At 40.2% G+C, this 13,773-nt stretch overlaps 1 long non-coding RNA gene across 1 annotated transcript; it reads left to right on the top strand.

Annotated features, from left to right (window-relative positions):
• Positions 1-413: 413 nt before the first annotated feature.
• Positions 414-13,264, top strand: LOC107319266. The gene is made up of 4 exons (XR_001557712.2): positions 414-486; positions 6,685-6,819; positions 9,771-9,897; positions 12,174-13,264. It is a non-coding gene; the product is annotated as an uncharacterized LOC107319266 (long non-coding RNA).
• The last annotated feature ends 509 nt before the right edge of the window (positions 13,265-13,773 follow it).

Raw genomic sequence — 13,773 nt, 5'->3', positions numbered from 1 at the left:
TTAGAGATCTGTTGGGATATTTGGAAATGCTCTATAGTCTTAGTGTGCTTTTGGGGAAAACTGGGGAGTTGCTAAATATTAGATACATTTGGTTTTTTTTTTTTTTTGAGAAGAAGATATAAAAGGAATCAAAGTCATCTTTAGAAATGATCACGGACTTAACAAAAAGCTTACAAGAAAATTTAATGATGTTTACATCAAAAACAATAAAACTCATAGCTATTTAAAATATGTGAATATGCCACCTTCCCTGTACAGGACCTGCTGAGTCACAGCCTGAACCACTGATTGATTACCTGAGGCAAGGACCCGGTCAGCCCTGGGAGCACAGGTGAAGGCAGTTCAGCTGTGTGAGTGGAAGGGTGGAGCCTGGCTGCACCTCTTCTAGACCTTATTTAAGTGCTGACTGCCACTGGGGATGGATCTCATTCTGGATGTCCCTCCTTTGTGGAGCTTTTCATTGCAAACCTGAATCTTTGGTTACAGGTAAGTATTCCTTTCCAGTTTGTTTCTTTGCTATCTCAGTACACTACTCTTTCCAACTGTACTTTTTTGACTGTATATTCCCAAATGGGCTGCTTGCTATTGTTTGTTAATTGTTTACAGGAAAGGAAAACTGAAGCATAGTCTTAAAGATGTTCCACTGGTTCAGATTTGTTACTTAGGTTCCCAGGGTGAAAGCAAGAGGAAGATTTGTTAAAGTTCAGCCTTGTGGGTGGCTGTATTAACCATGTGCATGGGGGGCTGGTCCCACTCATGATCTGTACGAACCTATATCCAGGAGGGGAGTAAACTCTTTGAAAGGGCTGATAATGCCAGGACAAGGGGAAATGGATTTAAGTTGAAAGAGGGTAGTTTTAGGTTGGATGTTAGGGGGAAGTTCTTTACTAGGAGAGTGGTGAGGTCCTGGAACAGGTTGCCCAGGGAGGTTGTGGATGCCCTGTCCTTGGAAGTGTTCAAGGCCAGGTTGGATGGGGCCCTGAGCAACCTGATCTAGTAAATGTGGATGTTTGGTGGCCCTGCCAGGCAGGGGGGGTTGGAACCTTATGATCCTTGAGGTTCCTTCTAACCCAGGACTTTCTGTGATTCTGGTCCTGCTGATCATATATAAGGTACCATGATCCAGAGCAGAGCTGTGAACACATGAAGCTGTGAAAACAAAAATGACATTGGAATTGATTCTAGTAAGGATCAATACTTTTTCAACAAGTAACCCCTAGCCAGGTACAAATTGGCCATACTTTGGAGTTAGAGCTCTCCTATAAACGTGACTGTCTTTCCTACTGTCACAAAAAGCACCCATGTAAATGAATTCCTTTTCCCCATGCAAATCACACTGTACACTTGAACTCCAGTTTGTTTTTGATGCCTTAGTCTGAGCTTCAAAGAATAATTTTAATTTAAAGACTTCTGTGGGAAGAGTTTTATAATAGGAATGCAGGTCTCCAACAAACACATAACTGCTCACCATTGTTGGAATTTCTCAGTAATCATCTTCACAAAGCTAAAAAGCTTCATTTTTATTATTTGTTTTATAAAAAGAAATCTGTAGGTTGTCAAATGTTCAAGTTTCCTTGTTTTGTTTTGTTTCTAAAAGAAACAGAGGAAAGGAAAAGTAACTTTTTTTTGGTGCCTTTATTTTCCAATCAGGTATTTCAAACATCCTCCCCAGCTGACAGGAACAGAGACTTAGCCAGTACCTACCCAAAACAGACTTGTCCTGTACTTCTCATCTTCTGCTTGTCCATGGTTCTTAAAGCACGGGGCATGCTGTTAGTCCTGTTTAAATCATGGGCCAAGGACAAGGATCAAAGCCTGCAGTGCTGGACACTGTCCTGTGCCTTCTGGTTATAAGAGCATAGCTTGGTATTCTTAGGAGTGTTATTTTCCACTCTAAGTGGAAAAAGACATGAGGCACAGTAACATGGGATAAGCCCTTTGCTCTGGCTTTGTACCTGACTTCCAGCTGCTAAACTGCACTAGAAGTCAGTTAAAAATACATTCAATACTTCCCAAAATCTTTTTTTTTTTTCTCCAGGAAGACAATGTCTGTGGCTCCTGCAGTAATGTTTTCTGGCTGTAGGTTTGCAGAGGATGCAGATGTGTGTGTGCTTGGGAAAGGCAAACCATCCTGCTGGCAATGAAAAGGGGTAGACCAGCCCATAAGACAAAAGCTGGGAAGTATGGATCACTACGAGGGTGCTCGTGAACATCTAGGTTTGGTCAGTGATGATTCCTACCTCATTTGATGCCATTTGTAAATGAGTATCTGTCATTGAAGGCTGACTGTAAAACTTGGAGCAGAATCTGGGCTTAGTGTTAAGTTCACTAGAGAGCATTCATCTCATCAGGATGAGTTGTTTTGTTATGTTGTTTAGATGTGTAAAGCAGATTATTCAGGTGACTTAAACAGTAGGCTGTAATTTCTACAGAAAACAAGTTTGTAGGAAGACAGCAATATATGTCAGCATTTTACTGTGACTATTAAATATTACTGGAAGTGCATTGCATAATCCATGCCCTTTTTTTTGTTTTGTTGTCTTTCATTTCTGTGTGAACAAGAGGATGGTTATGGCTGTAGACAAAGAAGGAAATCATAGCACTGAGTTTGATGTAAAAATACCACCTTCTATATGGGGTAGCACCTTCTGGCTTATAACCCAAAGGCAAATTCTTTCAGGAGGATGGAAAGGTTGTGAAACAACAGAAAATAGGTGAACTGGGTCATTTTTGGTGAAGGAAAAGCCTTTGGGAACAAATAAGAGATTCTATATACTATTGGAATCTTGTGACTTCCAGAAAAGATAGTTTTCTTTACTGAGAATTTAATACTAAGGTTAGTTTGTGTGGTTTTCTAAGGGAAACATACTACTTCAAATGGTGAAGAGAAATTACTCACTAATAATAGATAAAAGGTAAATTGTGTCTCACCAAATAAGACAATAAAGTCTGCACCACTTCAGGCAGCATTTTCACTGTAATATTTTTTCTTGCTGTGATTTTGGTTGGCAGTGGAATATATAGTCATATACTTAAGCATTAAAAGAACCTGCTTATGATTTGCTGTTTCTGATCTTTGGAAAGAGAAACGCTTCTACGAGGTTTTTCTTCTGCAGCAGTTTGCACTGGATAAGGAGACAAATGATGGAAACTGAGGTTAAGCCTTGAATTTAATCTTGAATGGGCCTAATTGCCTAATTTGAATGAGTCTGAAATTCTCTAAAGCTGCTGGTGAGGTTTGATTTAGAAATGGGTTCCAGGAGAAAGATCTACATATTTGGCTCTCTTTCAGATACCAGTGTGCCTTAAAACTGGATTTGACACCAAGTTCTCTCTAGTTTAGTACATGGTTCACCAAAAATTAGAAGCCAATCAGTGCTACAGGGTTCAACAATACCTATTTGAATATGAGAGAAGTATATTAATGAAAATCTGCAAAGTCAAGTAATAGCTGGATCTACTGTCATGTTTTTTACTGCTATGAACCTTTACTTGTTAAGAGGTGATCGTGAGCGTTCTGCTGCTGAGGGCAGAAAAGGAATGCTGGGTGAAGAGCAGTGATCATTTATCATACTACATGAGAGAACTGATCAGGAGAGGAAGAGGGACCATTGTGTTTGTACAAGTTTTGGGAGGGTAGAAGAGATGGTCTCTGTTATGCTGGTCTGGATCACTGTTTGCTGGAAAAGACAGACTGACAACCACTATCCTGACAGAGGGTTGATCCTAGTTATCTGACTCTAAGACACTGGCCTATGCAAACTAGGCACAAATACTACCATTTTTTTGGTAACAATTTGCAGCCACTTTGTTCCCTGTAAGTAAATGCTTAAGGCACAAAGGAGCAAAACCTGTGTCTGGTTAACAAAACATTTCCTAGTGGCTGTCACTTAGTCTGTTCACTTCACCCTTTTCCCTGCATCTTTGACTCTTAAGAGATGTTCTTGTGCTTAAAGTGTGTTTATAGATTTTAATTATCCAAGTCTAATAGCAGTCTTTGAGAGGCAGAAGCTCTCTTCACAACTAACACGCAGCTGCTCGTTTAATAGTGAGCAAGAATGCTACTGAATGGTTTGGGGCAGGAAATAAACTTTATCCTAAGCAGCAAAAACTGTAAGTAGGCAGAGGGGAACTGGAAAGCAGCCAGAAGGGTGAAGCACAGAGATGTCCAAGAACTCTGGTTTACATCTTATCTGAAAGCTTGCTCTGTTAACATTAAAGTTCATCCATGCTCGGTCAGAGTGGCCCACAAGAAGAAATACAAGACTTCTCAAATCCCTCCCCACTTCCTGTACCACCTAAGTATTTTTGGAGATACTAAAGAATGGATGTAGCCCCACTCTAGCCTGCATTCTTATAAAGCCTATAAAATTTATCAATCATCTTAACAGACTAAATTATAGTGATATAACTGAAAATTTAATCTTTTCTTGCCATCCTCAACTACACCAGTGAGGAAACTTTCCAAAATCTACTCTTGTTCACAAAGCAAAGCCCTGCTGTCACCAGGATAATTAACTTTCTTACTTGGTCTTTAGCTGGAGGTCCTTACCAAATCTGAACTCAAAATCAGTCCTTATGGAAAGTGGATTTTTCTGGTTCTTAGCAGAGCAAATACCACTCTTGTTAACCCAAACATTAGAAAACTTCTGGGAAGGTTAGGTTTAGATTGTGACTGTGTAGGTTTTGTTGTAGTAACTCCACTTTTCTTTGGTCTCAAGCCAACTTAAAATGGCAGAGTGCAATGGAAAATGTCATAAGTCAGCTGTCCTCTGCAACCTATGTAGAGTCACAGTGAAAGAGGCACCATAGCTATAGTAAGAAAATATCTACTTTATTCCATCCAGACTGGAAGCTTTTAAACTTGCCTGTTGGTATTACAGCAAAAACTTTGTGGAAGATAGAGCAATAGAAAACTATTGAACTTTAAGCATATGTGAGCACTTGGAGTGCCTCTGAGACAGAATAGGTGCCAGAAGTTGTCTGATACATTTTTGGATGGCATTAAATTCACTGCACTTGCAAAAAAGAAATGATGTGATAGAGTAAACTGTATCCATCAATGGAGGAAGAGGTGGTCAGGTTGGAAAGTATAATATGCCTGGCTTAGGCAAAAGGCCTTTTTTTCCCAATTGCAATTAATTTCAGTGGACTTGGGCCTACAAGCCCCTGGCCTTGGGCACTTTTCACATCATAACAGTTGTGGGGAGGGAAAACGCAGAGATGAAATGCAGCCATTCAAAACTAGCCCAAAGCTGTTCTAGCAAATAGACAGACTTTTCTCATTTTCATGAAACCATTGAATATATGAATTTCACTGGATTCACTTTCTTGTGCCAAAGAAGTCAACATAGTTCATCCTGGCATGTTCAAAATTGGAAGGATCTGATTGACAGAAGAGGGAGATGGCAGATTCAGAATATTCAAATCTTGCTGTTGCGCACTTCACTGCAGTACAAAAGATGCACACACAAAGAAATACTGCTGACAGTCCATCCATTGCACTGTGCCATGTATGCTTACTCTACATCCCATTTAAAATAATTTCTGTGGTTTTCTGTTTCACCACATCATAATCAAGTTTTAAACTTTGTATTGTATTTTCATATTTTAAGCTGTATTCCTCATGGGTCAGCTTTTAAAATTACAGCCCCACTGTGCTATTCTTCCTTTTTTTTTTCCTGGGGACACACCTAACAATATTTTCTTTCCCCAGAAAAGTCTCCATTACTAGGTATTATTTTCATTTTTTTGATGTAGTACATCTAGAAATAATACTTTAATCAAAAGTATTACTTAAGAAAATGTGGGATTTCAGCTTAAAGCCAACACAGAGCAAGGAGATGAAGCCCCATTGAAGAATTTGAGTTCAAAGCATATGTGCATTGAGCGCAGAAACATGTTATACATATAGCCAAATTATCCTTAAGCAAATGAGGGTGATGTGGAAACAACCCCCGATGGTGATATGATGCTTCGCGTAGGTACCTTTCCCTAATTTCTCCACAGCATTAATGCCCTGGGGCTTGCCACAGTCTAGAGAATGGGCCGAGCTCTGAAAATCCAGAAAGATTTTTTTTTTTTTGCCAATCAAGACAAAAAATGCTCGGTGTTCACATGCTGCTGTGACAGCATTGGGCAGTGGTACCCCATGGCACCTCGTGTAGCTCCAGCATATACAGGGACTCATTCCATACATCTCTTCTCCATTCAGCAGTTCATGAAGGAGTTAGGCAAGCATCTGGCTCTGGTGTGTTTTGCTTTGAAACCTTTTAATAATATGTACGTACACTGCTGTGTGTTTAAGTCAGGGAAGGCCAAGACCAAGGTAATGCCTTGCAGTTGCTGCAGGGAGATTGGCGCTGATCCTCAGTTTCAATGGGATTTCCTTGTCAGAGGCTAAATCCCATGGAAGGGTGTCAGGCTGCTTTTTCTCTCCTTTGTGTGGGTGAAATGCAGACCTTCCTGTGTAGTCCAGGGAGGGCAGCTGTGAAATGGGAAAGCTCCTCAATTCTCCCCTGTGTACCTGTGAAAAGGCTTTGGGGTAGGGGTCTGAGTGACCTGTGCTACCAGGGAGAACAGGGAAGAAGTTCCTGGATTTCTGCATGTTGTGTCAAATTCTGTGATCTTTTTGATGTGGGGAACAAGTTTTATTTATTTATTTATTTATTTAATTCTCAATAGGTATGACACATCAGTCACAATGGAGGCAGTCCAGGCAAACAGCTTTAGGAGAGCATGTGCTGTGCTTCAAGATTCCCCTCAGCTGACCATATGCATTTTCCTAGAAGAGGAAACCACGATCAGTAAAGCTTGCAGGTATGCTGTGAAATTACGGTCTCTGTTCTTGCACTTCTTAGCTCTGAGGCACTCCACGAGTAACTTGAGTTATAACAGCACGAGGCCTCAAAACTCAGTCCAGCAGTCAAACACTGTCAGATGATGGATGAATCCTGGCTGAACGTTGGCTTTGTAAGGAGAGCAGGTGAGTCCTGTCTGGTCCTGAGTTCAGTTACAAACACTTCAAACAGCTCGAGCTAATATGTCTTCTCATCTCCTGCTTTATTTGTCATTAAGCGATCCTTCCTCGGGCTTTCTTGTGTTCTGCATAGTCATTCATTTGAGCTGCCATTCTCTCTGGCAAGCTGTAGGATTTTAACACAGGTTACAACAGAGATTTCCCAAAGCAGCTAGAACACATACTTCTGGGATCTCTTTTAGCACGTATTCTACCAAGGACTAGCAGCTCCCATTTGCCTCATATCTGGTCTTGCAATTAAGGACTGTGTCTTAACCCATCAAAAAAGCCCTCTCTACAACCTAAATGGAACACTTCACATGAAAACTTTCCTATGAAAAGAAGGTTTCTGGATATGAGACGTGCAGTAATTAATGCTGCATGATAGAATCTATAAATGTACACTGTAGCAATGCTATTTGCTTTAAGTACTACTTTAAGCAGGAAAAGGCAATGAATCCCCCTTCCAGTGTCTGATTTTATGTTTAAGAGCTAATGAACTGAATTCTTCGTAAACATTGGCAAAAGATGCAAATGAACAGACAGATTCTCCAAATGCAAAGGGACACATGAGAAAGAGCTAATTTTACACAATTGACTCTCTAACCTTTTTGGATCAGTGGAATTAGAGGCTGATTAATCTGCCATGATTAGCATTTATTGAAGCTTTTGACACTACTGCATTGTTTTTCTTTTCCTTTTCTTTTGTGTCTCTGAGAGTTAACAGTTTATAATACATTTAACTGCCAGTCCATCACCCTGACAGGGTCATAGCTTTCCTTTATGGACTTTTAAAATTAATAACAGACAGTTCTATTTTGACATGCCCTTGCTTCTGCAGCAGAGCTCGGCTGTTTAATTGTAGAGCTGGCCTCTTGTGGCCAAATGCTCCCAATGTTTAGCAAGGGTTGAAAATATGGATGTTAGGAGAAAAACTGGCAGATGGCTGACAAGGCATTTTTACTCATAACACACCAGTAAAACTTTAACTCAGAAGATTTAGTGCTAGAGCTTTGCAGTCAGCAAGCTGCAGCCATATGCAGATTTTTTTTTTCAAACTTCTAAACTGATGGCTTTGCAAAGTGTGCATAAGCAGCATTTATTGATTATGATGTTAAAAATTGAAAGCGTCAGAATCATTTAGCTTGAGACACTTTTAAAGGAAAAATGAACATTCGTTTTCATTATGAATTCCTGATAGACCAGACACCAGTAAAGCCTATGGTCTTTATTTTGAAAACTAAAGCAAAGAACGCTCTTACAGTGCTTTTTCTCTGAAAGAAATGCTGTATATATGAATTAAATAGCACCAACCATATATGCAGTAACTGTTGGTTCTTACACATTCATAGACTCCAGATGATGTCCCGACCCATGAAAGTGACTTGTTAGCTGGATATAAAATCACAGACGCCATAAGCCTGGGTGATAGCTTCACAGCCTAACTTTCAGACACAAGTTAGTATTTATAACACTCTCAGTACCTATCTATCACCGCAAAAAGCGTGTTAAATAACTTTAAAGGCCTGACAAACCCACAAAACTAGGAAATGAAGATTTATGGGTGCACAGTCCATGAATTCCTCCTATTGTGCCCAGGTGTTACAGCACACACAGCAATGACATACGTTTGCTTTAGTTTAACTGTGAAGTGATACAAGTACATTATTATCACAGGTATCCTGCAGTGGCTGGGCAGCCTCCTGCCATTTTTTTCCTTAAACACAGCCAAACTTTGTGCTTGGTCACAACATACAGTATAAAGGAGTCAGTTACTTAGTCCTTTCTCTGTTTCTGTGCCACAGAACATTATTTCATGTATAACAGTTAATCATTAACGTTCTTCATAGGTTAAAAAAAAGAAAAAAGAAAATGTGTTTGTCTTAGAGAAGGTGAGCAAAATAATGAACTTCTTTAATCTCAGCTCAGAAAAGACAGATAACTTTTTTTGGTTAGGCAAATAAAAAGAACAGAAAAATATATGTTTTCCATATTCCTATGAGGAAGTTCTCTGTCCTAAACACAACACTGGCACCAAATGCCAAACCCCCCACAAGCCAATCCAAGATGGATTTCTTAGAGTAGCTGGGCTTCAGGTTGGTCTGCCTAGAATGACACTGGTAGATAGTAGAGAGATAAATAGCTTTGCTCAAAAGTCAGGAGGGTCCACAGCTAGAGGGGCCATGCAGGTTGGTGGATCTGCTGCTTACACCTGTTGGGGCAGCACCACTTCCCCTGGCAAACTTTTACTTGAAATCCCTTTTATGAAGGAATGTTAGAAATGGAATTCCCTGAAACCCTCAAGCACAGTGGTGCAATTATATCATAAATCAAATTAATTAAACAGTGCTTACATCTATCAGGGCTTCCAAAGAGCCCTAACACATTTTGCCCTGCCATCGAGTCAAAAGGGAAGCTGAATAGTAAGGGAAGAGGCACCTTGGAGCCATCCAATCCCACACCCTGACTGAGCTGTGGCCAGTAAGAGAGATCTGTGCCCTGCTGACTGGCCCTGAGCATCCAAGCCTTCCTTTCACTGTATTTAATGTGTGTGTTTTCCTTTTTGCCCCCATGATTTAAGTACTAATGAGCCTGAGTGCTGTGGGTGTCTGATACAGCCACCAGGTAGCTTCTGGCTTGGGTTGGATAGGACTAAGCTCTGCCAGTGTCTTGACTGGGCAGGAGCTCAGACAAGGGGCATGCAGTAGACCCACCTTGTCTTACAAGAGACAGGGAGCTGATCTTTCCCTAGGGCTGTGGAGAACCTTCCTTACTCAGGCAGTGTCCTGTGCCATGTGTCTGGGAGCCAGAGGGTCTCTTCTGGAGCCTTCACCACCACATCACACCTCTGGCCCTGCAAGATTGGCATCTTCTCCCAGGTAACAGAAATAGGATGAGAGTTAATGGCTTTAAGTTGCACAAGGGGAGGTTCAGGTTGGATATTAGGAAAGATTTCTTCTCAGAAATAGCAGTGAGGTATTTGCCCAGGCTGCCCAGGGAGTGGTGAAGTCATTGTCCCTGGAGGTGTTCAAGAAATGTGTAGATGTGGCACTGTGGGACATGGTTTAGAGGTACGGTGGTGGACTAGATAATCTTAATGGTCTTTCCAACCTTACTGATTCTATGAGTCTGTGATTAAGGATGGAAAAGAGGCCCCATGCACTGAGTGGGGCCAATCCCAGCTTCCTAGAGGCAGTCACAGGGGAAAGGCAAGTGGGAGAAAGTGAGTTTATGTGTGAGTAAGAAATTCTTTGTATAAAGCAGTCAGGAAAGCCAAAGGAAAGCCTCCTTTGTGAGACACTGGAAGGAAACAGGGACAGGATTTTGAAAATGCCTTGGGTTGCAGCAGCAGCACTGATAGCATCAGGAGATCACCTGACTCCTTAATTTCATGTTACCAATTACTACAATCAAATTGATTACATGAACTAAATCTATGTGTATTACCTGAGCGCACGGCCCCTGGTGTTTTGAACACTTATGCATAAAAATTGCTATAATTCTTGTTAATAGTGATTATAGTTCATCTATCGCTCATCTATAATCTCTTGAAGATATAATGGGGATAATTACTGTGAGGCACAATGGGGAAATGGAGTCTAACACCCTGACTGATGCTGAATCACACCAGAGCCTGCGCTAGTCAAGCTTTGACTGAGGAGTGCCTGAAAAATTTCAAGTGAGTTGAAACTGCTGAAAACCTGGCTGAGTTCCCTCCTTTATGAAAACTTTCCAAAGATTTACTCTGCTTTTTGCCATGCAGTTATTTCCTTTACGAAAGGTGATGCAAGGGCAGGAGTTCACTTTGCCAAATATATACCACCCTATGTTTGCGAAGTCCAGGCATTTCCTAACCTAAAGCAACAAAATCCATTTAGTACCAGGAGTCACAATTCCTTGCTCCCTCAGTACTGTGCCAGCTCCAGGCTGTGCCAAAACCACTATTGCTAAGGGGATAATGAGGTAATGTGCCCGGGTGATAAAATTCTCTCTTTCTGGCTTGTCGCCTGAAATATAAGATGGCACACACCTATGTTCATGTGAAAAGATATTGTGAGATCTTCTAGGAGGCTTTCCAGGTTAAAATATTGTATTAGTGAGAAGAACCAGAAATTAGAGGAAACTGTCCTTCAACTGCTTATAAACTGAAAGCAAACTCTAGTTGCAGAACACTAGTCCATGCCTAAACCAAAGTCCACATTAACTAATGCTTGTTGGATGTTGAATTACAACAGAAAGCCTATGTTAATGCATGTGAGAGCCACATGAATATCAAACAAATTCATTACGATCAGCGCTATTACAGTGAATACCAAATGAGTTCATAATGATGGAACAATGAAACTGTTACTGATAGATTTTATTTCTGCAACAAATCCTCTGTATAAGGGTCCACTCCTGTAGTATTAATTCTAATATAAGGCTGCATCTGAATATTAGCATCATCAGATAAATTATACCCTTCAATAGACTGAACTATACAGTTGAACCTGTTTTTCTTCTTTTTCCCCCACCAGTACATCGTCTTTTTTATCTCAAATTGTTCTTAAAGTTTGATGACTATTGTAAAGGGGTAACACTTTATTTTAAGTATCCAATCATTAGGAATTCATTTGGTATTCATTGCAATAACACTAATACAATAGAATTGAATGAATAAGAAATTCATTTAGTATTCATATGGATGTGATATGTACTTCCAAAAGAGTTCCACTCTAATTCATCATTAGTTTAGCATTATTTAATGGACACTTTAAGTGTACTGGTAAAGATGACTTAATTTCTACACTTAGGTATTTAGATTTTTTTTTATTATTATTTTTTTTTTCCAAGAAGGATTATTAGGAGTTATGGCAAATTCATCAGGATATGATATGAGGGTTTCAAACCTGTGTAAAGGCATCAGCTTCATGAAAATGCTGGAAAGAAATTCTGAGCTGCGTTTCTTTCTCCCGTTTGACATTTACATATTTACAGAACATGCTGGTTATGCTGGCTGCGTTAATTCTTTAATAACATAATGTATACCTGCTGATTGAAAAACTATTTGGGATCAGAATTTGAAGCGCAAAAAATATTTTCTTTATTATCTTGAAGGAATTGTAATGTAAAAATTGCCATTGTAAGAACAAAGGCACGTCTGGCTTTTCTGCAGATTATGACTGTTGGAGTCAGAGAAGAGCTACATCCACGTTCAACTGTTAAACACAGTATAAATAAATGGAAGAAAAGCCCCTACCCAGCAAGGCCAGAGCCCTACAGATAACCTCTGCTTCCTCTTTAAGCTTACCTGCTACCGTCCATTAGTGATGGTTACCAGCAAGCTGCATCCACATCACTGAATCTGACAAAGTTACCCTCAACCCAGCGGGATTATGATGATTTGCCTCTAATTTTTGGACTTCAGCAAACACACAAATGCATTTATGAAGTACCAGCTATCGTTTCAGCTGACTCTTCATTAAAATGTATTTAGATGTCCTTCAAAAAAAAAAAAAAAATAAAAAAATCATCTTGCATTGAAACTCAAACTGGCTGATTCCCAGGCTTACAGTTACTTTCCTATCAAGAATTAATGCAATATCATGCACACACCATTACTGAAAAATTCTACGCTGTTTTTTGCCAAGTGTTCCTATATAACAGTTTTATCACAAGTCTGACAGCCGCCATAAAAATTCCAGGCATTCTATATCAACAGCCCTCTTTGTACTAAGTTATTAAACATTAAATTTTTATTCGTCATTTGTATTCTGTTATGCAAAATAAGCTCCTTGATAAGATGTGTCTTCTTAATTGGGCCCTTGATGCTTCTTGGATCGGAGTTGTCAGATTAGCTGGAAGAAGAGGCTCTGCATTGAGCCAGCTCGCTACCAGGAGACCAATAGCTTTGTAACAACGATATTAAGTTAGAGGGGCCAAATGGAGGGCAGCACTAGGCTCAGGTGAGACTCTACATCTGGGCATGTCTTATGCTCAGGCACTTTTCTCATAGCATCAGCAGGGCTGATGGAAATAGATTTGTTTGTTGTTTACAGCATGCAGCTGTGGATGCTGCTGCATGGGAGTTGTATAAGATTGAAGCAAATTTGTACTGAGACTAAAATATTGAGCTTTTCTCCAGTCAGCAGTCTCTGGAATCTTATTGTCGAAAACTTTATCTAGTTGTAACCATCCCCAGGGTGATTTTCATTTGCAGCTGCCCTGCTCTGTCTCTGCCCGCCTGTCCCACACTGCCACCGCATCAGCCAGCTTAGACTCCTGGTGCGTGAGCCCATGGCTGGGCCCTGTGGGAGGAGGGACCAATGGGTCAGGTAGATTGCACACTGGGTTTCCCAGGAAGCTCTCTGATTCCCACAGATCTCTCAGACAGCTGTCATTATGAGACATCATTATTTTCTTTCCTTTTAGCTCCAAAGTGAAGAAAGGGCTTAACATTTAGCGTGGCGCTTGGGAACAAAGCCTAATAAGAAATTTCTCAAGCACATGGAGGAAAAAAAAAAAAAAAAAAAGCCTCTTGAAAATGTAGGATTTATTATTTTCATAAGGTAGACCAGTTCTAACAGAAGTATTGTACCTTTCCAGACTGGTGCTGGAAATTGATTAATGCATCTGGTATTTGTTTGACTGATTTCTTCAGTAAATTCTGGGAAGGGAAAAAAAGAAAAAAGAAAAAAAAGAGACTCAATTTATGCGTGATTTTATGCATTGTTTTCTAAACTGCAGCAAGACATGGAGACCTTACCAGCATCAGC

Source organism: Coturnix japonica, chromosome 11 (assembly GCF_001577835.2).
Source record: "Coturnix japonica isolate 7356 chromosome 11, Coturnix japonica 2.1, whole genome shotgun sequence".
Classification (NCBI taxonomy): Eukaryota; Metazoa; Chordata; class Aves; order Galliformes; family Phasianidae; genus Coturnix; species Coturnix japonica.
The sequence above is the reverse complement of the archived record's forward strand: the minus strand, read 5'-3'. Positions and strand labels throughout refer to the sequence as shown.